Source organism: Macrosteles quadrilineatus, unplaced genomic scaffold (assembly GCF_028750875.1).
Source record: "Macrosteles quadrilineatus isolate MER2022 unplaced genomic scaffold, UCM_ALF_1.0 Scaffold_2__2_contigs__length_208266976, whole genome shotgun sequence".
Taxonomy (NCBI): Eukaryota; Metazoa; Arthropoda; class Insecta; order Hemiptera; family Cicadellidae; genus Macrosteles; species Macrosteles quadrilineatus.
Genome location: NW_026542595.1, coordinates 74,366,188 through 74,389,925, shown reverse-complemented (window position 1 = coordinate 74,389,925; position 23,738 = coordinate 74,366,188). Strand labels below are relative to the sequence as shown.

The following is a 23,738-nucleotide window of genomic DNA, read 5'->3' as shown; positions in this document are numbered from 1 at the left end:
AAGTACCCTTATTTTTAATATAAGAGGAACATGTGATTAAAATGTGTGTTTAAAATGTGATTACTTTATATTTACAAACTACCTCAATAGGAATTGTACTAAAGAACTCCATATTTGGAGGTGAGCATTATAATCACTCACATACCCAACCAATTATTATTATGAATGGCCGTTTTCTACATTTATTAGATAAAGGGAATTCAACAACTTATGCAATTGAAGTTTATGATTTTGAAGGTATATATGAAATCAGGAGATTTCCAGATGTTTGGTGTACAAGGTCAGTAGGGATGACGTAGCGGGGGGTGATCCTTACACAAGAACGCTCTCTACAAAACAATCCTGTGTGGCTGGATATAACTGAATGTAATTATCCTTGCCTCAGACCACAGACTGATGCTCGGCAAAAATTGGGGAGGTTTTGCTTGAAACTTGAAAACAAACAACTCATAATAAACGAGCAATATCTACACTTTTATTATTGTTCTTATCTTTGCTTCTTGTTTTGTCTTGGTTTATAACATATAGCTGTTTCTCTTCAAAAATTATAATTACGCACTGTATCCAAAAAACATATAATTTAATACTGCAGTGTTATATATGGTTAATCTATGATTAGCTCCTAAGTCCTTCTTATCACTAAGGATTGACAGCGATTAAATCTTAACAATGAGAGAGTCCAATCGCCTTGTAAGCTATAAGCCCTTAAATCAAGTTTGACAAAGACTTGTTAAAGCGAGGATTTTTACTTGGGCTTATCAGATCACTATAATAAACATACAAACTGTTATATTTTGATTGGTTTCCGTTTAGAAGCTATAACCTCTATAATAATTCTATTAACTTCTTTATATACCTTATACAGTAAGGGTTTTCTCTGTTAAAGCCCTTTTTTCAACATCATTATAAATCTTATGATACAGCGGAGTGACGAATCGTAACTAAGAAGGCCATTTTCTACAAGGTTTCACCCCTTATTGTATGATTTTCTTAAGAGTTTGCTTTAAAGAGTGATGTTAAGCAACTGTCTTTATAAAGTTCCATGGTTTTTAGGCCTACGTGTACGCACGAATGCAAGCAATGTTAAAAGAGACGGCCAAACTATAAAAACATAAAAAATGGAAAAAAAACGAGTGAAGCAAGAAGGAAACTACCCTATTATTTATTACAAAAACTATCAATAATAACGAAGATTAAAAATTGTCAACAGTATTGTAGTATATCTAACCTTTAAAACATTAAGGAGTTGCAAGATTTATTTTTTGCTTTAGTTAAATCTTTGCACATTTTTAAAGTGATAACTGGCAAATAATAGCAAAAGTGTTTCGAAAAACATAACATCAGTTCAATCCAAACAAAAATATTACTCATACAACTGTGAAACAGTTTATTTCATTGTTGCATGAAGTAGGACCTACAAAAATAATACGTATAATATATTTTTTGTTAACTGTAGTAAAAATCAAATGTAAACAAAGGCCAAGTGCGAGATCAAAATACCACTTTGCGCACTAGTTAAATAAACAACTATTTTGTGTCCTCAACTTATCTGTTGACACTCGTAAACACCTCGAATTAGTCCCAATATCAACTATTTGCTCCACAACACCAACGCTAATTTGTTGTGAAGCTGTACAAAAATATAAAAGTATCCTTTTAACGCAGGTCATCTACAAGCTTACAAAGGACAGACTGAAATACCAAATAATTTGATCAGTTGTATGTTGTAGCCTCTTCAGAAATTACTCAATTAACTAGTTAACATTAACTACACTTTTCCTGGGCTCTTGGATTTAAGGTTAAAAAGACGGTTGCATAAGGTTAAGGGGCAATATTATGGTTGTTCCAATCAATTTCATTACAGCTATGACTTTTAAATATAAATTACATTAGATCAAGTGCGTTATTTAAGAACATTCAATTTACAAAATAACTGCAATTTAAGGTCACATTGAAACAATCTATTTGCAATTTTTATCCTAAATTTAGCTAAATTCGAGTAGAGAAAAATGTCCTTAATATTTGATTGTGACAACTTTTGTAGCGTTTTTTCCCTTGGCTGGAAAACATTCATGTAATTTAACACGAAATGAAAAGATGATAGAGGGTTAGTGTTGGAATAGCAGTTGTCTTTTAATTATGACGCCTTTGTTCCTGGTTCTATAGTGTTCCCTCTTGGATCTTTTTTGGCAGTTACCTGAATGAGTTTAATTAAAAAAAAATTACATTGAATAGGCATTTTCCTACTAATATTTAAATGCCTTATTCAATTTAGTAATTATAAACTCCGTTTATTTAGCTATTTCTTTTAAACAAACCCTCGGTGAGTTATTTGTAAATTAATATGAGATACATCCTAGTCAAATCCACTACCTTAAGGCCTCACACCAACAGTAAGGATGTAAGGATTCATTATGTGTGACAGTCTGGCCTATACAAGTTTCTACAGTCGCTTTTGCAGTTATGTTTAAAGTAACTATAGGACGAAAACTTTTTTCAGGTTCTGGTTTCTTTCTAAACTAATAAGACTACTCTCATTCAAGGGTCATTTGTGAGAATAAAAAGCTATACATTTAAACGTTTCAGTAAGTTTGTACTTCATGTTCCAAACCGTTGATCCGATCACTGAGAAACTTTTAAGATTCCGTATAATTAACGGTATCAGAATCTATAATATTTTGCTATCTATATTGCTCTGCCATATTTTCTTGTAATGCTCACGAGAATTCGTTACAACCTTCACACCGTTACTCAGTAAACAGTAAAATAACAGTATATGCATTAAAAGAGTATTTAAGATCTTTATGACCATCCAGCATATTAAAGGATCTACTTAAAGAGCCCCTAAGAAGCCAAAGAGAATACAAATTGACGATTGCTTAATAAAGCAGTTGGCCACTAAATATTATTTAATGCTCAGTAGCAGCAATAGGTAATGGTAGCAGATTAAAGGGCTATCGCAAAACCTATTTCTTTGTATTAAGTAACAATATTGTTAAGGTGAGTACACAACTCTTAGGCAAGAATCCTTGGGTACTTTTCTCTTACCTGAAAAATAATCGTCGAAGTTAAGAACTAATATAACCCAACCAACTTCAACCCATTGACATTGCAGAAGTCAAATCTCGATATAAAATCTATTACATGGCAAATGCATTTTTAAAATTCAACTTGTAGATTAATCAGGACAAATTTTCACTATGAAAATAGATAAAAGAGTCTATTTGTAGATACTTAGAGAGCCTTTTTTTCTAGTGTGGATTAACGTCCGCACGGGTGAGTACTACGACTATCCGCAGTACTATCCTGAAAATTTGACCAATTCGTAAATACCAAAGGCAAAAATGTGGTTCGGATTCCACGATAAACTGTAGGTCCCTTAGTTGCCATTAGCTGTTTGGGCTATTAATTAACAGCTGTGTCTAAGGAATATTTCGGCCTTAGTCACTAACAAGGCTACAAGATCGCGTCACTCATCCTAGACTCATCTCCATTCATACTTGGCTTAAAATACCTACTTTGTATGGTCGCCATTTCACTAAAAAGTATTAAAGTATTAAGTATTAAAGCCCCTAACTAACCAAAGAGAATACAAATTGACGATTGCTTAATAATACTCATGCATTAGTTTAAATTTGATATAATTTCATTTTTACATAATTGATTTGATAAGTCATATTAATATGATGGAGTAGTTGCTTTCGGTTTAGACAGTGGAAACAATATTTCGTTAATAATAATGAAAGCAGAAGTCAAAGGTAAAAGGCAAAAGTTGAGCTTTTGATCATAATGTGTGCAAAAGGTTATCAATAACGGTTACGATTCACCTCTTCTTAAAACGAATGTCTGTAGTACTAGGTTTTAGGAGTCATATTCTTAACTACAGGGAATGTTTTTAATAACTATAAAAGAAAAGAGTAATTCGAATGCATAAGTAGAAATTTAATTTTAAAATTTACTAAAAGTGTAAGATACGTATTAGAACAAGGATTAAAATACCACATGAGTAAACGTGTTTTTTTTTTATTTCATCATCAACTCAATCAAATAAGCAATCAAAAAATAAGCTAAAATAAATAATCAAATAATATAAAATAAATTTATAATTTTATTAATATCAAATAATCAAATAAGCTCAATCAAATAATTCAAGTATGAATGACACAATGAAAGACAATTTATTAAAATCTTATCTGTTCCACACAAGTCTTAAAATTATTCTTAGTTCAAGACCTCAACTCCATTATGTGTCCCATCACTTTGTGGAAAATTATGTATTTGGCGATAGGGGTTTTATAATACGAAAGCTTTTTCAAGGATGGAATAGGATAACATGACAACTGGTTTAAAACTCAAAGGAAGCTGTAGTGAAAATGTGTTATTCCAGTATTCGTTGACTCAAATGTGTGTTGTTAGCCTAGTGGTTTCAACTCGGACTTCGGTGCAGGAAGGACGGTTTTGGTTCCCGGTACATCCATAACTGTTTGGACCGCTGCTTTACCTAAAAGGCGTATAAGTACTTGCTTTTGTGCATCATGCAAAAATTCCACCAACGTGGATGTCATAACTTTATTTCATCGTACTAGTAAATTAATCAAAGTTATTTAAAATACTGTATACGCTTAACAGCACCAGTAGGATACACAAAGCAACATTCAGATACAGTAACTTGTGACAAAATGTGTCAGATTAAGCAATTAGTGATCCAATACCATGATAATGCAATCTGTGACCATCGTTGTCTCGGTGAAGACCACATCCATCGTCTTTGCCGCAAAACCATTAAATCTGTCAGGTGATATTGTCTAGACAAGCGGAAACAACCCAATTAAATACTATAGAATAATATATCAACAAAATATCGTTCTTGTGAATACACGTATCATAGAAAATACCCAAATTGTCCGAGTGACTATTTAATTTTTTATTGGGATAAATCTACGTGTTTGTCGGGAAACGTATTTCTATTGAAAGTTTAGTAGCTTTTAATTTCAGAGAATCACTATAATAGCTGAGAAAAAAGTGAGTTGTTGTAGACATTTTACAGTTGTACTTCAACTAAAACTCAAAATCACAAAAAAAAAACAAAAAAAACAAACTATTACCGAATAGTCCAGTGGATATAATGCTAGCTAACATTGAAAATGTCACCGGTGCGGTCTTGATAAAAGTCAGTAGTGTTCTTTAAGATTTAATAATAGACTCAACTGTTTTTTTTTTAATTGGCGTTTTGATAAATTAGCATGGTTAGAGAAACAACTGGTCATAGTGATAAACAAAGCTAATTCGAATATTTCACATAATTATACATTTATTCTGAATATATATTGAGTTACCCAATGTAGGCCAATGTCTTATATTAGTGAAGTGGTCAAGAGATCTAGGCTACTAACAAATTTATCACTTAACTAAATAGGGGTAAACAAACTGTATGATTATACCAATTATCTGTCTCATAGTATATCGATTAAAATATTTATATTATTTTGTCCATTCTATTAAAGTAAATTCCTCAAGAAATTCATTCTTATTTCTATTCAGTGAACGTTTTTGATTGCTTATTGTCAAACCACAAAAATAAACAATTAAAAGTGTAACTAATTTAATAAGCTATTTAGGTATTAATTCTTAAAACATGGGCCTCCTCCAATGGGCAGTTTTGGCCAATTATTAATAATTTTCTTTTTGAATTTTAAACTAATGTAGGCCTATATATTCTTAAAAATGTTTAGATGAATTTTCAATCCATTTTGAAAATTGTTTCCTATTTTATTGGTTGTTTTAGTATGCTGGAGCAAATCGCGATATTTTCATTTTTCACCAAATCTCTTTCATAATGGCCGTTACTTTCATCGCTTTTTATTGGTTTATTTTCTAATCTACAAACTAACTAGCAATATGAATTCTAAGCTTTATAATTTATATATTTTAGGAAATAAACCTTTTATATAGTGTAACTTCGTTTTGTTATAGTACTTCAGTACACTACATGTGATATGCATATGACCTAGCACTGCACCAGCTGTTTGCTGTAAACGCCGTTTGCCGCTTATAATGTTTTTCCCGTTTTCGAACACACGATTTTCAATAACTTGTGACCCATATAAGATAGAGTGTTGACATTTTTACCTCTTTATCTTAATAAGATTTAGTAGCTTTTTAACTATGGTAATCATTTTACATGATATATTGCTCGTTTTATAATTTTTTTTTAAAGAAATGTAAACTTAAAAAATATATATATATCATTTTAGTTACATAATAGCTAGAATATTTTCCATAGTTAAAAAACTGTATTAATTTTATATGTAGAATTAATCTTTAAAATTTTAGGCAAAATAGTTTAAAAACAAAAAAGTCATTCAAGTTCTTTTTTTGCCCACAAAATACGATAAAAGAGATGAAATCATAAAATTTTATCAACACCAAAGGTAAGGTATCATTTTGTTGTTTTTTTCTTGTATTTTACTATACCAAATTTATAAACTTACTATTTATGGGAAAAAAATCAAAAATAGGAAGAATATGTTTCGGAGGAGGCGTATTCGCTTAACTACTGTAACGTTGAATAGTTCGGGAAACAAAATGGAAAGTAAATGTGACGGGAAAACAATGAACTTTTTGTAAGTGCAGTTCCATCAAGAATAATTTTGGTTTTTAAAATAATTAAATGAACGACAATCGCAGATTGCAGACGACGTCCCGGCGCGTTAACGGGTAAAACGGTTAGGAAGGCGACGGGCGTCGAAGTGAATCTAATGACAAGTTAGAGGTTTAAGGGATGAGATAGGCGGTGTAGGCGGCGCTCGGTGGGGGAGGGGAGGGGAGGGCGCCGGTATAAGAACGGTGGCGTCGTGGGGCGCGGAGCACTAGCGTCACAGCGTCCCCTAGTCCACGCCACAGGTACGTGCAATATGCGAGCTGACGCGACGTATATAACATGCCAACTGATTACGATAATGTGTCAGGTTAATTGATTCAGGGTTTTCAATAATCATCGGTAATTGTTCTATTATAAATAATCATTCACAAATTGTGACCTAATTTTAATTTTTCAAATATTTGTACGTTACAGAGTAAGTAAAATTAGGTAATTAATTCTTAGTACTACCACTTCTTAAATACTACTAAAACAGCTTAACTAACGTATTTTTATCGTGTCCATAAATAGGTGGAAAACAATAGCAATAATATATTTTACGATACACAGTTAGTTGCAACGCAAATTGAAAATAGTCTAGCAAAAGATTATATCAATGAAGTTGTAATAAATTAATGTGGATTTTAACGGTTTTACTTAACTTGCGAAATGTTTTTGTCAATACCTTAAGATATTTTTATATAAATCTGCAACTGGGGTTGATTTAAAACTTTGGTTAAAACCTTTTATTAATTTTGAAATTTTGAACATACAACTAAGCTGTATATATTCAACTATTTTTGCTGTAAGTTAACAAAATTTTTGTTTAGAATACATAAAACTATCTTTTAATTTATTCTCATAGGTAATAAATATGTTTGGTTAAAAATAAAAAGTTGACAATTTTATCAAATGGTATGAGAATGTGTAATTTTTTGTTAGATTACGCGACAAATACTAACCAAACTGTTATTTTAAATCAAATGAAAATTATATTACTTATAGATATTATTATATAAGTGTGAATTAAATATAAAACGGATTAATTCATCGCTTATGTACACAATATAAATACGAAAAGAATAAATTCTCCTACCATAAATTAAGAAATATATTTGACATGGGCAGGTAAAAGTTGTACGATAAAATAGTAAAGGTTATCTTTAAATAAAAAAAAATTAAGAATTGTACATTTCTAAAGATTAAAAATTTAAAAACCCGAGTTGTAGTCTTGCATAAATTATCTTATTTTTACTTATCTATAAAGAATAACAATTTAGACTTTAAAAAATCTATGGATTATTATTTGAAGGAGAAAGATTTTTAATTTCAACCTTCAGTGGGATAGTAATTACATTTCAACTATCAGACATGATATTTGTGTAGAACGAAGATGCATTTCTTTGAACGATTATTTTAATACCAAACAATTATTGTTGATACAATCTTTTATCTATCCTCACCCCTCCAAAAAAAAACAATAAATATTTTTATATGGTGAAAACGTTTTAATTTGTTTGCCAGTCTAAAATATTAAAATCGCAGATTTAGGGTTATTTAATTTCACTTTGCATTGTTTACTATTCTTCTGTAAACTATAAACTTATCTAAAACTGCAAATAATACAATTAATTTGAAGTGATTAGGTATGGTTAATCTGTACTTTACGTTTCCATTATTTTGGTCTCCATATTTAAATTGATATTTTAATTTGTGTATTGTGCTTAGATTACTTGATAAGAAAGGCATGCAATGATTGAATGAGGAATTTTGTATTTGATCCATAGTTAAAACGCACATTTGAAATTTAAATAATGTTCAAACTATATTTTGACAAACAAAACGCAATTGTTGGATTGATATTTAATCCATATGATTAAAAATAACATAAAGATGCGTATTAGTATGAAAATCTATGTAGAACTACATCCAGCAACACTCTTTAACATGGATTATATTTGCTTATCTGAAACATGTTCTTAAGCAATACAAAATGTTTGTATGATTGTAAATTTAGCTGTAAGATTTTTTTTATTGTATATAGAAACTATGGTTAGTTTACTACAGACTGTGGAAAATAAAAATATTTAAAATCCCACGAACTCATCGCAAGGTTTGACATGTTTGTTTAGGGGAAGTGATTTATCGCCATGAATTTTTCCATTTCATATAACCAGACGTTTTTATATTCATAGTAAGATACAAAATAAATTAAATATCCATTAAAAATATGCTAGATAGTTGTAACCTATAATCGTTTATTTTGTTGTGTGCTAAGATTTTTTAACTAAAAATAAAGTGTATAAATATTAAATTTTTAACCATTGTCCATACCTAGAATTTAGTTTTACTATTAGACGTCTGTCATTGAGTGGTATCCAAAATATTATAATGTAAATATTGGGCTCTACGGTAATTTTCATGTAGTCAGGTAAAATAAAATAAGGTGATACAAAATAAAAATACTTCCAGTCATTGAAGATTTAACTAAAATATTAATTTAATTTAACAGTTGTTTTTTAGTTTGTTGTTATACATTTTCAAGCTTAATTGATATTTTGTTTGTGCGTCGTATAAGTTGCTTAAATAAGATTCAAACAATATATGTTGGCAAAAATGGACCATTTGACACATCTCAAACCTGATACACACCAAATAAAAATTATAGATATTATTATTTTTTGTGTAAAAAAACTTATTAGGAATTGAGAAATTATAATGCTGCAAAATTATGTTGTTTTTTTAACTCAAATTTATCTATTCAAGATATTAAATGCATGGCCTCGCCAAGTTTACAAAACTTGTCGGCAAGGACCAATAGATAAAAAAATGACAAACATTGTTTACAGTATTTTTCCCTAAGTATTGTTCTAGTATTCATTATAATAGGCTTATTTGGGATATTTAAATATTTTATGATTAAAAGTTGTGGAATTAATAACAGCGTGGTTTACAATTTCAACCTAAGAAAATGTTTAAAATAACTGAATCTGTTTGTTTCAGATAACAGCATCTGCTGAACCAATTTCAGGTAGGACATGGACGCTTTTTATGCATGTTTTGTACGTAGGTTTCCACGTTTACTTAGTCTCTAAGATGCATGTTCTATTTTAATCGAATTTAGATGTAAATTTCCTTGCAAATTATCAGTTTGTTAGATATGAATCGTACTAAATAACTTAAGAATCGACGAACTATTTAAGTTACCCGAAGTTTAAATAATAACTGTTTATTTAACATAACTGTTTGACAAACATTGTATTTAAAACGAAAATCAAACATTTTAAGTTTAATTCATATCTATAGCATTATCATAATGAAGGGGAGCGAGCTGGTGTAGTGGTTAGAGCGCGGGACAGTCCCTGAGGTCCCGGGTTCGATCCCCGCCAAGTCACCAATGGATTTTATCTAAGTGATAATGCCGCAACCCCTAGGTCTAGCCTGAAGGTGAAAAACAATCTCAGGCTCGTGCCTAGCGTCCTAGAACAAAAAATGTCATTATGAAATTATAAGCAGTTACAAGCCAAAAGTATGTAGTAAGATGATTATTTTTCTGAATTGAGTGACGGGTACCACAGTTTTTAGTGAAGTCGCTTAGCATATCCCGATACATTTCATGAATATTATGATTTTGTATGGGTAATTTAGCTTTATAAATGCATAGACTCCGAAGAATAGCCGTTGCTTGGATGCCAATATTTACAATTCGTAATCAAGCCAATACAATACAATCAAATCAGTATTTATTTTTAAGCAAAACTCGGCATTCCAATCTTAAAGTGTGTGATTTTTTATTAACAACGAAAATTGTAGAAAACATAACCTTTTTTCGTTCTGAGTCCAAAAAGAACTAAGGTCCAACAAGTTACTTTGTTGGACCAAAATCTTATTATTTACCAAATTGCGCCAGTTATTTTAAAACATGAAACATGGAGGAAATAAAAGTTTCAAACTGTTAACATTTTATATTAGTTGCAGTTAGATCAGACGAATATAGTTCATACTATAATTTTTTAAGTTATTAATATACATTTTTATTCTTCTATATAATTGTGCAAAGTGATGCAAAAGTATGTTAAAAAGCTGTAGTCAGTTGGTGATGATTACATATTATAGTTGATTTCATGAAGTGAGAAAAAAACTAGTTTTACGTAACCATTTGCATCTTTAACAACTTTTAATAGTAAATGTTATACACTTTTATATTATAGAAACATACGAAATGATTAGAGTTTTAAAATTGTGACATGAACATATAAGAATGTTAAATATTTTCAGATAGTAGGATAAAGTAATTGTTTAATTGTTATCAAATGTCGTGATTGGAATAAATATCATTCGTTAAACATGCGATCTTCAGTGACCTTCCGATTCATTGTTGATTAAAACATTCATCTACTTCTACCATTAATGTCACATATACTGTAAAAAGCCAACTAATCACCGAACGTTATTTACATTAAATGTAAATAAATTATCAAATGTAATAAATTAACCCTGATGTAATTAAAATCCCTATTGCTATTATACATAAATATTATTGTAAAACTCCTTCGACCTAAGTTTCGTCAAAACAAAAGACCTCAGTTGCGTAATTACCTGTTTCAAACCAGGAAAATAAGTCTTTGAATCACTCTGAAAGAAGGAATTAATACCTGTAACGAAGACAATTAAAGTAGTAATTATGAAAGTTGTAGGTAAGGTGAGGGAGGGATTGTATAACCCCCTCATTATACAGTTCATTAGAAGACAAACCTCCCCCCCCCAGTCCTACATACCATGTGGCGTACAGTTGGATACCGCAAAAATTGGTAGGACTGCCATCAAAACTGTAACTTTACAACAAACACCTATTTTTACTACAAATGGAAACACATAATTTAACAGCTGAGTTGACATACTTTGCTAAAAGTGTAACAAGTACGTCTGGCTTCGAGCCAGAAAAGAATAATAGTTTTTTATGGATTTAAAATATGATTAGCTGCTATAAATTGTTAGCTATTGTTGTTTTGAATAAATCGTCATGTCTTTGAAAAGCCAAAACAACGACTTCTTTTAAATCAATAACACAGCTCCAAAAGAAATCTTACTCTTTCTTCTCTCATATTCAGGGTGACTATGCCTTATACTTGTCTCAATAGGATGATATAATGATAATATTTTATTTATTTAATGCATTATTAAGTTGAATTTCTGATCACGAATTTTATTTCTTCATACGTAACCATGCGTGACCATAGTGAAAGTTTTATAATTCATTGGATTTTTTGTTCAAACGATAGGAAAATCGTTATGCAGATAATCTAAAGTAAATCAATTAATTTAAAAGGTGGTGATTTTTTTTATAAAGTTATGATTTAAAATCTATATTAATTGAAATTCCACGTTTCCCAATAATATCGTTTCAACAGAAGAACAATAAATAAAACTGTAATAAAGATTGCTATGTAAAAAATTAAATCTAAAAACATCAATAATCAGCTGATAATAGGTTGTAAAACATTCCACCGTTAAATATTTTAAAGTGTGCGTAAAAAGTTTTAAGCATAATATTTTTTTATAAATTTTATTTTTAATTTAAATTCCAAATATTCTTTAGAAAATCCATTTAAAATAAATATTTGTTTCAAGCCAACTAAATTCATGACTACTGTAACTGAAGATGGGAAACCTATATTTATCTTACTAAATTGCTAACATTTCCTGCCTTAAAATACAGTACTTTTTGTTTTTAAGATATTTTTTTCTATGCATAAAGCTTACTGATGTGTATTTTATCCAACCGTATTAATTGATTTTCTGATGGCTTCGATCAATACAAGAATTTAGAGTAGTAAGAACTATCACCTTGAAAATATTTCTGTCTAGAAACATAGCCTATGCTCGCATTACTCGTTATGAGAGCAATTTTTTTAAGTAATAATATCTAATATACAGAGTTTAAATTTTTAAATAAAATTAAACAAAATGTACGAATTTATTTAACTATGAGATAAGAAAGGATAGATCAACACCAGGTTAAAAACCCATATGTTACATTTTCCACGAACACGATTTTCTAAACCTAAACAGCGACATACGTGACTTTGGGCGGGGATGATTTTTCCTCTTCCAAAATAATATCATCGCATTGATTTGTAGCCGACCGGCGTTATATATTACTTGTAACGGCAGTTCATAATCCATTGGTCTGATTTATATCCTTCATCGAGAGAACATACTGTATATTAAACAATGGTTAAAACTAAATACACTTCACGAAGATAACGTATTGATATTTTAAAAAGTTGTATTGTGCCTCCACGAAATAAACTGTACTTATACTACTAAATAGTGCCAGGTATTAAAAACCTTTTAGCCAATATTTTCTTTTAAATCAACACATATAATGGGTAAAAATCTGTTAGAGAATAACTTTTGTATATTGTACGTTTACATTGAACGATTGAACTATTGACTTAGATACTAAAGCTGACATCTGCTGATAAATGCACCCTTTTACTCTATAAGGACATAAATGAATTAAGAGAATTCTCTTATACATGAATTAATATACATGCATTAATAATAACTATATGCATTACAGGATTCACTTCATTTCATTCGTAACAAATGAGCTTTCTTTTAATTTTTACTATAGAAGTTAACCGGGAAATTAGATATGCTATAATATATACTATGTTGACATTTCGGTAAGGCTTGAATAAAGGTTTATGTTTAAAAAATATGGTAGCTTAACTAAAAAAGTTATTTTTGCGAATTTTTCCCAAGTAGGGAAAAACCTATTGCCGTAGGTCTCATGGTAACATCTAGGCCCGGGACTGATTTACTTTTTCTTTCAGAGGTTCCCTAAGACAAAAAACCATCAGTTCAAATTCATTATTCATTTATTTATGTGTCCGTTAGCACGATAATTTGAGTAAAATTTATTGTTAAATTAAATTTGGTAAAAACGTGTAAACTTACGTTTCTTAGACCGAGTTGGCGAACCGTCCTGATAGGGAAAAATCCAAATACTAGATTAACAATGCGTATGAAATTAAAATTGGAACTCGTTCTATTCTTGCAAGTATGGTGCTATTGTTAGAAAGAAGTATCTCAAAATATATTTTTCTTACTTTACCATATAAAGTAGTGTTTTTTTTTCACATCAACAGTAAAAACATTCAATGTGTATTCTACTTTTTTACCTCTTTCCTTTATTACCCAAGGTAAAATGTAAATATTACATTACCAAATAGAAATTACATCAACAGTTTCATTCGTTCTGTTATTGTGGGATGTTTAAATACAAGAAGTGTTCTATGAATTATTATTCTAGTGTTGGAAATGTTATATTTTCATTATCTATATTGTATAGATCATTATAGCGCAAAATGTTTACCCTGGGTTATCGAAAATTGTATCCTACAAGTACATAAACAATACAAATAACATTTGGATATTATTGATACAATTATAAAATGTTTTATCATATACAACATTATACCTGTATTTATAATGATTATTTATTTTCAAAACAATCGTATAGTATGTATCCAAATAATTGGATATAAAACCTATGTCAATTAAATTAATATCAAATAATGTTAATAGTCTGATGCTACCAACCCAAAAAGGCAGCTATCGAGTAAATTAATTTAAACCAGGCCTAGAATAGATGCTTTAACATTTTTAAATGATATAAAACATCTATAAAGTATATTCCACAAGAAGTGTTTTCTTTGAACGGAATGATTCCATTAGTTAATGCAGGGTAACAATAGTGATACTTCAACGTTGAAAAATGTAAATGATAGCAAATCGATTGTAACAACTGATGTTTCATTTCCATTACCAAATTTTGTTTAAGATTTCTATATTTTTATGTAAAAAGGTTTAAGTTTGACATAAGAAAAGTTTTCTTGTTTCAGTACTTGTGAACCGATAGTTGTTCCTTGTATCACGACTAGGGTACAAATCAGGCTCTGATTTGAGTTTAGTTTTATTATACTGAGTTACTAAAAATATATGTTTTAAAGTTGAACAACGTGTATTTTAAATGTAACGGATGATATCTTTAACAAACAGCTGTAGGTGTTTAAATGCCCAAGATCAACCGTTTCCACAGTAAAATTAATTACAGTAAATCTATCTATATATATAATACGCTAAGCCGATTTTTGTAAACAGAACTCCTCTCTCATTTTTGGACCGATTTTGATAATTAAAGTGTCGAAAGAATGGCCCTGATCTGTAGTTTTGCAAAGTCTTTTTAATTTTTTTGAAATTTTTATTAGTTTGGGCAGGATCTTCAATCAAAGTTGGATTTTCTCCCATAAGATTAACATGGGGAAATCTAAATATTTAATTGGAAACTTTGTCTCCACTAATTTGAGAGAACAACTGGGCGTAGAAACTTGGTAGAGGTGTCCAAAGAAAGGTCTTGGTCTCTAGATGAGTTAACAAAAGAAACACGAGGTGAATCCCGTTAGGGCTCTGCCCCAGAAGCCTTTAAAGATCCCTCCACAGATTTGTTTACATTTTCATCATGTGGATAATACTTTTGAATTAAACAGCTGTTAATTCTTAAATTGTATTTTAAACAACACACGTTTATTGGGAACTATTGAATTGTCTAAAAGAAGTATTTGCACTGTTATTTACTGATTTTAAAATTGATGAGCTCTTATCGTGTCTAATAACATCCGAATACAGAAAGAAACCTCGCCTAGAATGGTACCGGCACCTATCTTTGACAAATTATTTGCAGTGGCCTATATTACGGACCGTGGCCCACTGGGTTGGTAGTATTTTTGAAAATAACACGACATTTTGGCTGTAAAAAATGGCCCAATGAGTAAATACTATTTGATCAGCTACTGTAATGACAGAAAGGTCATATTCCTTTCAAACTAGACCACATCATCCTTTATACGATACGTTGATTAACAATGCATTTTAACATTAAAATTTACGTAACAGCCAATTTACAGTATTCTTTCTTTTTGGAAATGCCACTTTGCTATCCAATGAAGCCGCACGCCCATATAAACGAAGAGGCCCCTAACCGTCGATTTGGACGGGTTTCTCCTAGTATACAGGGTGATTGATATAAGTGTGCCAGCCGTTTTATTCGCAAACTATAAGAGATATCAAAAAAAGTTAAATGGCAAGTGCCTTGGATTTTTTATTTACAACATTGTTGTCAAGTCAAAAAAATTATTTTAGCCACCATTTTTCCAATATGGCCGCCAACTTTGATTTTTCTTATGGAACATCCTGTATTTTATGATGTATTCTGGTAGAAAATGTGATTTTAAGACGATTTTATTCTTGTGATTTTTTTCATAAACCTAACCGTTTCAAAGATAATAATGGTTAAAGTTTTGAAATTTTTGCATGAGAAAGAGTTTTGATACAGGCCTAAGCAAGCATGCCAGCTGTTTTATTCGAAAACCATTCAAAATTTCACAACTTAAACCATTATTATCTTTGAAACGGTTAGGTTTATGAAAAAATCACAAGAATAAAATCGTCTTAAAATTACATTTCCTACCAGAATACATCATAAAATACAGGGTGTTCCATAAGAAAAATCAAAGTTGGCGGCCATATTGGAAAAATGGCGACTAAAATATTTTTTTAGATTTTACTACAATTTTTTAAATAAAAAATCCAAGGCACTTACCATTTAACTTTTTTTGATATCTCTTATAGTTTGCGAATAAAACGGCTGGCACACTTATATCAATCACCCTGTATATATTTTTTATTTAATTACATTTCGTAAAAAGATTTATTTGCGATAGTCATGTTATTATTATATCCAGACTTATTGCTTATTAAGTAGAGTACGAACAAAGTAAAATTTTGCCCGGAAAATAAATCACAATGCAATTTTTTAAGAATGGGATGGGAATATGTAGTAAACATAAAAATAATAATTAAATAATTATACCTTGTAGCAATTGTGGTTTAATTACGGCCAATCATGATATTGAACACTACATTATTGATATTTCATCGTAGCCAAATGAAATATGTAGTAATATTGTGCTACCTTACCTCTATGTTGACTAATTGTATATGTGTAAACCAATAGTACAACATTACTTTTGCAATTCTTACTTGAAATCATTATTGACTTCTTAGTAATAAAAAAAAATGGTTGAGGTTTATTTTTAATAATTGTATTCAAATTGAGTTTGAATATATATTGTATAATTAACACACGACCTTTATGATATTCATTCATATGCCATCCCTTGAGAGAAACAAGTAAATTGTATAAATTAGTTGTTACATTTGTTCAGTAGTACGTTGGAATATATAAAGTATAGCCATTTCATATCCAATTCAAGTTAGTAGTTTTAATTTCCCTTGTGATAGCAAATGCAATGATTTCAGAAAAAAATCAAGTTTTAAAAGGCATGCATTGAGATATATTTTTTAATTATCTGGGGAAATAACTAATGATACGTTTTACCAGAGATATTTTTTGCATTATTTTGGGCTCCAGGTACTAATTTGTGAAATCATGGACGATTTTTTAATGAAATCCAGAAATGGCAATACACAGGATTAATTCAAAACCAATATGAGCTTGTGTTCTTAACAAATTTAAGCAACAAACTAAACCTTTTTACAATATTAAAACAATTAAAACATATGACTAATAAGCTCTAATAACTTATGTATTTTCAGACTTTTTGAAATCAATTAAAATTAGTTTCAAGCAAATGTTCTTTTAAATATACAGGGTGTTCAAAAAAATTGGGAACATAATTCACGTAGTGAATCCTTGGGTCAAAATAAAGAGAAAATCGAAAATAACATTTTTCTGCAAAATCGCTTCGTTTATCTGGTTAACGATACCAAGTTCAAAAAGATCAAATAAGAAATAGCTGAAATATTACGATTTTTAGTTGTAAAATGGGGAAGAATAAAGCTAAGCTAGTCAGGTTTGCCCATTGTTACAACTAAAAATCGTAATATTTCAGCTATTTTTATTTGACCTTTTTGAACTTGGTATCGTTCTATGGGGAATTCAAAATGCTAAATAAAAGTGTTCTTGAGATATTTTTTCAATATGTAATTTTTAGTAATTTAGGTTTAAAAAAAATTGCCGAAATTTTAAAATTTGGTTTTATCAAGATGAATTTTTTCTAACATGGGTCTCTTTTACCTTAACATGCATACCAAGTTAAATAAATTTTGGTTGAAAAAATGCAAAGATAAAAATGTTAATGTAAAAAACACAAAATGTCGGATATCTGGTCAACGAACCGATTTTGAAAAAAAAATGTTATTCTTGATTTTCTCTTTATTTTGACCCAAGGATTCACTACGTGAATTATGTCCCCACCTTTTTTGAACAACCTGTATAATAGATGATTTGAAATTCACGCGTATTTCCAGCTAATGATCGAATAACGGATTTAATTTAAATTCCAAACCTACTGGCAACTTTGTTACTTACAAGGTTATTTTTTGTAATGGGGTATTTAAAAGTGTCCAGAAACGTAAGTCAGAAAAATGTATGAGTAAATCATTTGCGTTATATTCATTTCAAAACCGACCATCCTTTTTGCGCTACCCTGTATTAACAAATATGTAATACTGTAGTGTATTGTTTAATAATGTTTTTAATTAGCAATGATGACACAAAATTATTTATTACTTGTAAATTAAGTAAGTTGCTAACAATATCTGGGATTTTAGTCCAATAAGGCTTGTCCAATAAAATATACATCCATAATATACAAGATAAATTAGATTTCAAAATCACAAAGTCATCGACAAACAGAATAAATAAGCGGTTTGAATGTGAACACTTCATTCAGTGTGCGAACTCCAAGCCGCTTTATTGCATATAAATGAGCGATTTGGCGTTGGCTTGGGTTCGAATGGAATCCTACAGGGAATCTAAATGTTGACGGTAATCAAAAGCCACTCGTGGCCATGGCTAAACTTACAATGGAACCTCCGACTTCAATACAGTTAATTACTTTGAATTGTTCATATGTTAAAGGTTAATCAAGTTAGTTAACTTCCCTCACAATAAGTCTGACTAAACAATAACGTTTCTTGTAAAATTATAATTAAACTGTTAATAAAACATAATGAAATATAATAAATAGTTAAGTTTACAAAAAGTTTTGAACTACAATATGTGATGGTAAACAGCCAAAGAGAAGATACAAATAAATTATAAACTTCTATAATCAGTACGTAGCATTTATAACGTATTTTTTTACCACAATAAGATGTTTTTTGGCCGTTTTACAAAAGTTAATTGGAGGCTGAAAGCTACATATTGCTCTCCAGGGCCGAGAGTCCAGCAGTCATTCCCATTTGGGGGCCGAGCAGGTTTTTAGGGGCCCAGGATCGTATACCTGTGTTCGATTAATTATTTAAAGCAATAATGTATATTAAACACAAACAGTATCCATATACATTGGTATTGCCTTGTTTTATTGTCACCGCTGCCTAGCCACTGTTTATTTATTTTTATTTTTTGCTGATTCTTTTAGATATTTCTTTACACAACTTTAAACTTTGTAGTTGTGTTGACTGTTAGTGTGCATTGGTTGAGTGAAAATGGCAAAAATAACAGAATCATAGAAAAGGAAAGGAAGTTTAACGAGTTGTTAGAGAAATAAAATGTTTCACCTCCAAACATAAGTGATCAATTCTAGGACCTACTATGTTTATTGTTTATATAAATGATTTAACTACTGCATTAAGTAATGATAATATTAAATCGTATATGTATGCTGATGATTTAGCTGTCCTGATAAATTGTAAATGTTCTTCCTTAATTAAAAATCTTCTACATACTACTAACTCTGTAATCGAGGACTGGACTGCTGCCAATTCATTGTGTATAAACAGTAGCAAAACACAGAATATTGAATTTAGTTTATCAAGTACCTGTTCAGATAGTGTTAAGTTTTTGGGAGTATTAGTACAGCCTAACATTAAGTGGGATTCTCAGAGTGATATGATTTGTAAAAAAGTTGCCAAGGGTACATTTATGATTAGAAAACTTAGACCTTTTGTTAGTATAGATGTGTTGAAATCCATTTATTTTGCTCACATTCAAAGTCATTTGTCTTATAGTATTGTTGTGTGGGGCCATTCTGGTAGTATTAAAAAGCTGAAACTGTTGCAAAAGAAAGCTGTTAGGGCAATATTCAATGTTGACTGTGAAACACATTGTAAGCCATTATTCAAGAAACTTGGAATTTTAACTGTCACTTCTCTGTACATTTTAGATTGTTTACTGTATGTTAAAAATAATATTAGAGATTTCCCTACAAATGATTCAGTTCATAACCATTTTACCAGACAAAACACTTTTCTCCGTCCAAACCAATGTAATTTTATGACCACAATTAATAACTTTAGTGAATTTGGCAAAAGGTTGTATAATATGTTACCTGCTCACATTAAATGTCTTGAAATACGACAATTTAAATTTACTATTAGAAAGATTTTGTGTGATTTATGTGTGTATAAGGTCAAAGAATTTGTAGAACATATTAAGTAGGTTAATGCATATACTGTGATGTAATTGTATGACGTTGCTATACATGTATTTTAGTGTTGATGGCAATAAATGGATTTGATTTGATTTGATTTGATTTGATGACATTTTACTTTTCTACTTATTGGATAAATCAATTTCTTATAGTGGGAAATATAGCGTCCGTATGACGAACCGAAAGGGGAATACATACTATTCTTACGATAATTTTCATAATGTGCTGAAATATTAATAAAAACCAAGCAAATATGTAATATTGTTTTAGTGAATATGTTTTAATAAGCAAGAATAACTAAAGATTCAACATTCTAATTATTTTAAATTTTAAACAAACAACATTTTACATTACATTCAATACAGATTATGGGCATCCCTATAAGTTTGAGTTTGTGAGGAATATGTACAAACTATATATTAGTAGGCAATCATATTTGATTACAACTTTTTTTCACAGCTCGTGTGCATCGCAGGGAAAATCTACACATTCTGATAGATAGATATTTGCCTGTAGATGTGCAGAATACATAAAAATATAAAATAGAAAATAGAAAAATAGAAATAAAAATAGGCTCTAGAATAAGCAAAACATGAATTTCATATTAAAAAAATAACATGGGCCTTATGAGTGCCAATCTGGTGACGAAATAACAGGGAAATATAAATCTAAAATAAAAATCGCATAAATCGCATATCGTAGGAATCGCATGTTATATTTACAGCGTGAGGTGAAAATAGATAAGTCCGTACATTATTTTTGGTTGAGTTTTCGACCTCTGGACGACATCTAGTAAATTAAAATTCATACTATAAACAATCTCAAACACAACCATATAGATGCCAAACTTGATTTTGCTTACGAGTAAAATTATTGATTTCGCATTTTAGAATCGTTTAGAGTTCGTCATAATCAAAAAGATTGTCTTAATCCGCCTGAGCAATATACGACAAACAAAATCGATACAGAGAATGTTGAGATGCTAATGTTAAGATAAGTTTTACAATTCAAAATCAAACCGTTGTTGACATATCACCCTGCAGGCACTACCATAGGTATCTAAACTCTGCATATATTTACTAGACTGATGTGAGTATTGTCAAGTAAACCGAGAGTTCGTGGGAAAATTCATTTTTTACATTCAGATAGAAATTGTAAAATATGTCGAACTCGAGAGAATTCCGTATACTCGTATGTTTGTGCTCTTATATGCTTCAAACTTCTGGCTTGTCCTAGTCGCTATGTTAATGACTCTGATCACAATTTTCTCAAGTATTGGTATACTGTACTTGGCAAAGGCCAACTATGAGGTTATGCAGCAACGAGATAAATATGTTTGTCTCAAACTCTAAATGACCAGGCGCTTTACAATTCTTTCCTGCAAGGAAGTCAATATTACATTATTGTAAACAGATTTAGAACTGTAAAAAAGAACTGAAACGCTAAAAAAAGGATTTACATAATAATATAGTTTATTTTATTGATTTTATGGTGAATGGTGTCTTCTTTGGTATGGATATTTAATAATAGGCCTACTATTAATCTATGGTCGAATTTAATTGTTAATTTATGTTTTAACCTAATTAACTTAATAGATTTCGGCCTTAGTGTTATTAGGCATGAATTTTTCATCGCCTTGTCTGAATCCATCGGTAAAAAGGGTAATCAAATAATAATATCACTATGCAAAGCTTGAAATGGTATGTGATAAATATTTTGGTTGAAATTATCTATATAATAAATAAACTAAGCGAAACTATTTTAAAAATTTAACCTTTAAATAGGTAAGAATAAATAAATCTCCCTAATTATACAGGAGGTTTATGTTTATACAGAGTGAATACATAGTACCGAATCAAGTGAGGCTTTTGTTATTTATAAAACTTTGTTGTTTATAAAAGCTTAATAAGAAAAAAGCTTAGTGCGAAACATGTAAAAGCAACGCCAGCTGCAGGACTTTATGAGGAATAAGCTTATACAACATCGCTAGTGCATTTGTAGATTAACCCTGGTCTACATAGAGAACTATCGCTTGCGTTGCTGATATTTATATATAAAAAAATGAAAATGTATTGCTCGTATTCTCTTAAAAAACCACTATGTTGGATTAAATAATATGTGTGGAATTTTTTAATGATAAATTATTTACTAAGTCAGTAGCTTAATTAGGATAAGAGGCAAGTTATAATCAATTCATCATGTGCAATACAAAAAATACAAAAAATTTTTTTTTTTTAGAAAGATAGCAAGTACATACAAATTTCTCCTTGACTCAAGGATTAACTATTCAAATATGATCTATTACTTAAATAAACTTGAGTTAGGTTCTGAACCTATGCATCGTGGAAGTACCACATAGTAAATCGTAATTCTTAAATTGAATGTTTTTAGTTTGGGACTCCAGAACAAAAGTCAATGACTCCAACGACTAAAGCCACGATAAAATAAATTGCCATACAAAATCCAAAATTAAATATAGATGGGGGTTATCAAAATGTACATTGTGATTTTCCACACATTTATAAATCAAATCTAAATAATCTCTCCGTGAATTCGACCGACTTAATTTAACCATGGGGCACGTCGTAGCTGGTTTCAGATCTCTGGTCTGGTTTAATACAGTTTAGGCCAAGTTATATAGTTAGTCTGACCTTAGTGGCTTTAGTGATGTCTGGTCGATGCTGTTCTAAACTGTTTAATCGAATGATCGAAAGCTTGGCTCAATCCTAGAAGATGTCAAACTGATTTGAAATGTAGTTCTTATAGAATTTAATAAGTAGGAACAGAAAATTTATATTTGAGGGACATCTCCTAAATAAATATATATTTATTTATTAAAATATAGCACATATCTGAAAAACTAAGTATTTTTAAATTATGTGAGGGCATTAATCACACCAAATAATATTAATTTACGCGCATTTGTTTTTGTTTCAATACCAATAAAAACAAATACGAGAACACCAATCTTCTCCACACTTTATTTTAAAAGAATAAAAAATTTAATAAAAGGGTTTCGCGAAGTACTGTTTAAGGTACATAAAGCCAATGTTTGTGCAAAACGTAACAAGGAAGTTTTAAAAGCGATTAATAATTATTCCTTGAATGTACACTATACATTATGATAATTAAAGTGTGCATTACAGTTTCCTTTTTAAATAATTTAAATGTAAAAATTAGGATTGGCAATGTAGGATTGTTGGAATAACAAAAAAAATTGCACAGTGGTGTCAGACAAAATCTACCACAAGTATTTTCCTGATTATAGCTAATTTCGTAATCTAGAATACAATATTCATTGTAAATATAAATAAGCTATACCATGGCTTACATTTAAGACTAAAGATGTAAAAAAATGCTGTGCATTATTTGTAGTATTAAAAATGATATTGCACAACCATTCTTCACATTAGTAAATTGAACGTTCAGTTAGTTAGATGAAAACCATTATTTTAAATAAATAGTAAACTCTTACCTTAGCAATCCTTATTATGGTTGTCCGATATTCATTTCAAACCCGTAGGTTCATCTTCAGTCGGAAGTTTAGGTAAAATGCTTGTTATAAAATCCAC

The 23,738-nt window shown here is 30.0% G+C and overlaps 1 protein-coding gene across 4 annotated transcripts in view; it reads left to right on the top strand.

The window, feature by feature from the left end:
* Window positions 1–6,882: 6,882 nt before the first annotated feature.
* LOC128985833 (prothoracicostatic peptides-like) overlaps window positions 6,883–23,738 on the top strand; it is a 301,184-nt gene continuing 284,328 nt past the window's right edge. The window contains exons 1-2 of one of the 4 annotated variants that reach the window (XM_054405760.1): window positions 6,883–6,903; window positions 9,644–9,671. The gene's annotated coding sequence lies outside the window, so the exon portion shown is untranslated. Of the gene's footprint in view, window positions 6,904–9,643; window positions 9,672–23,738 lie in introns of those variants that run through there. The other 3 variants (XM_054405761.1, XM_054405757.1, XM_054405759.1) reach the window with 3 other exon arrangements.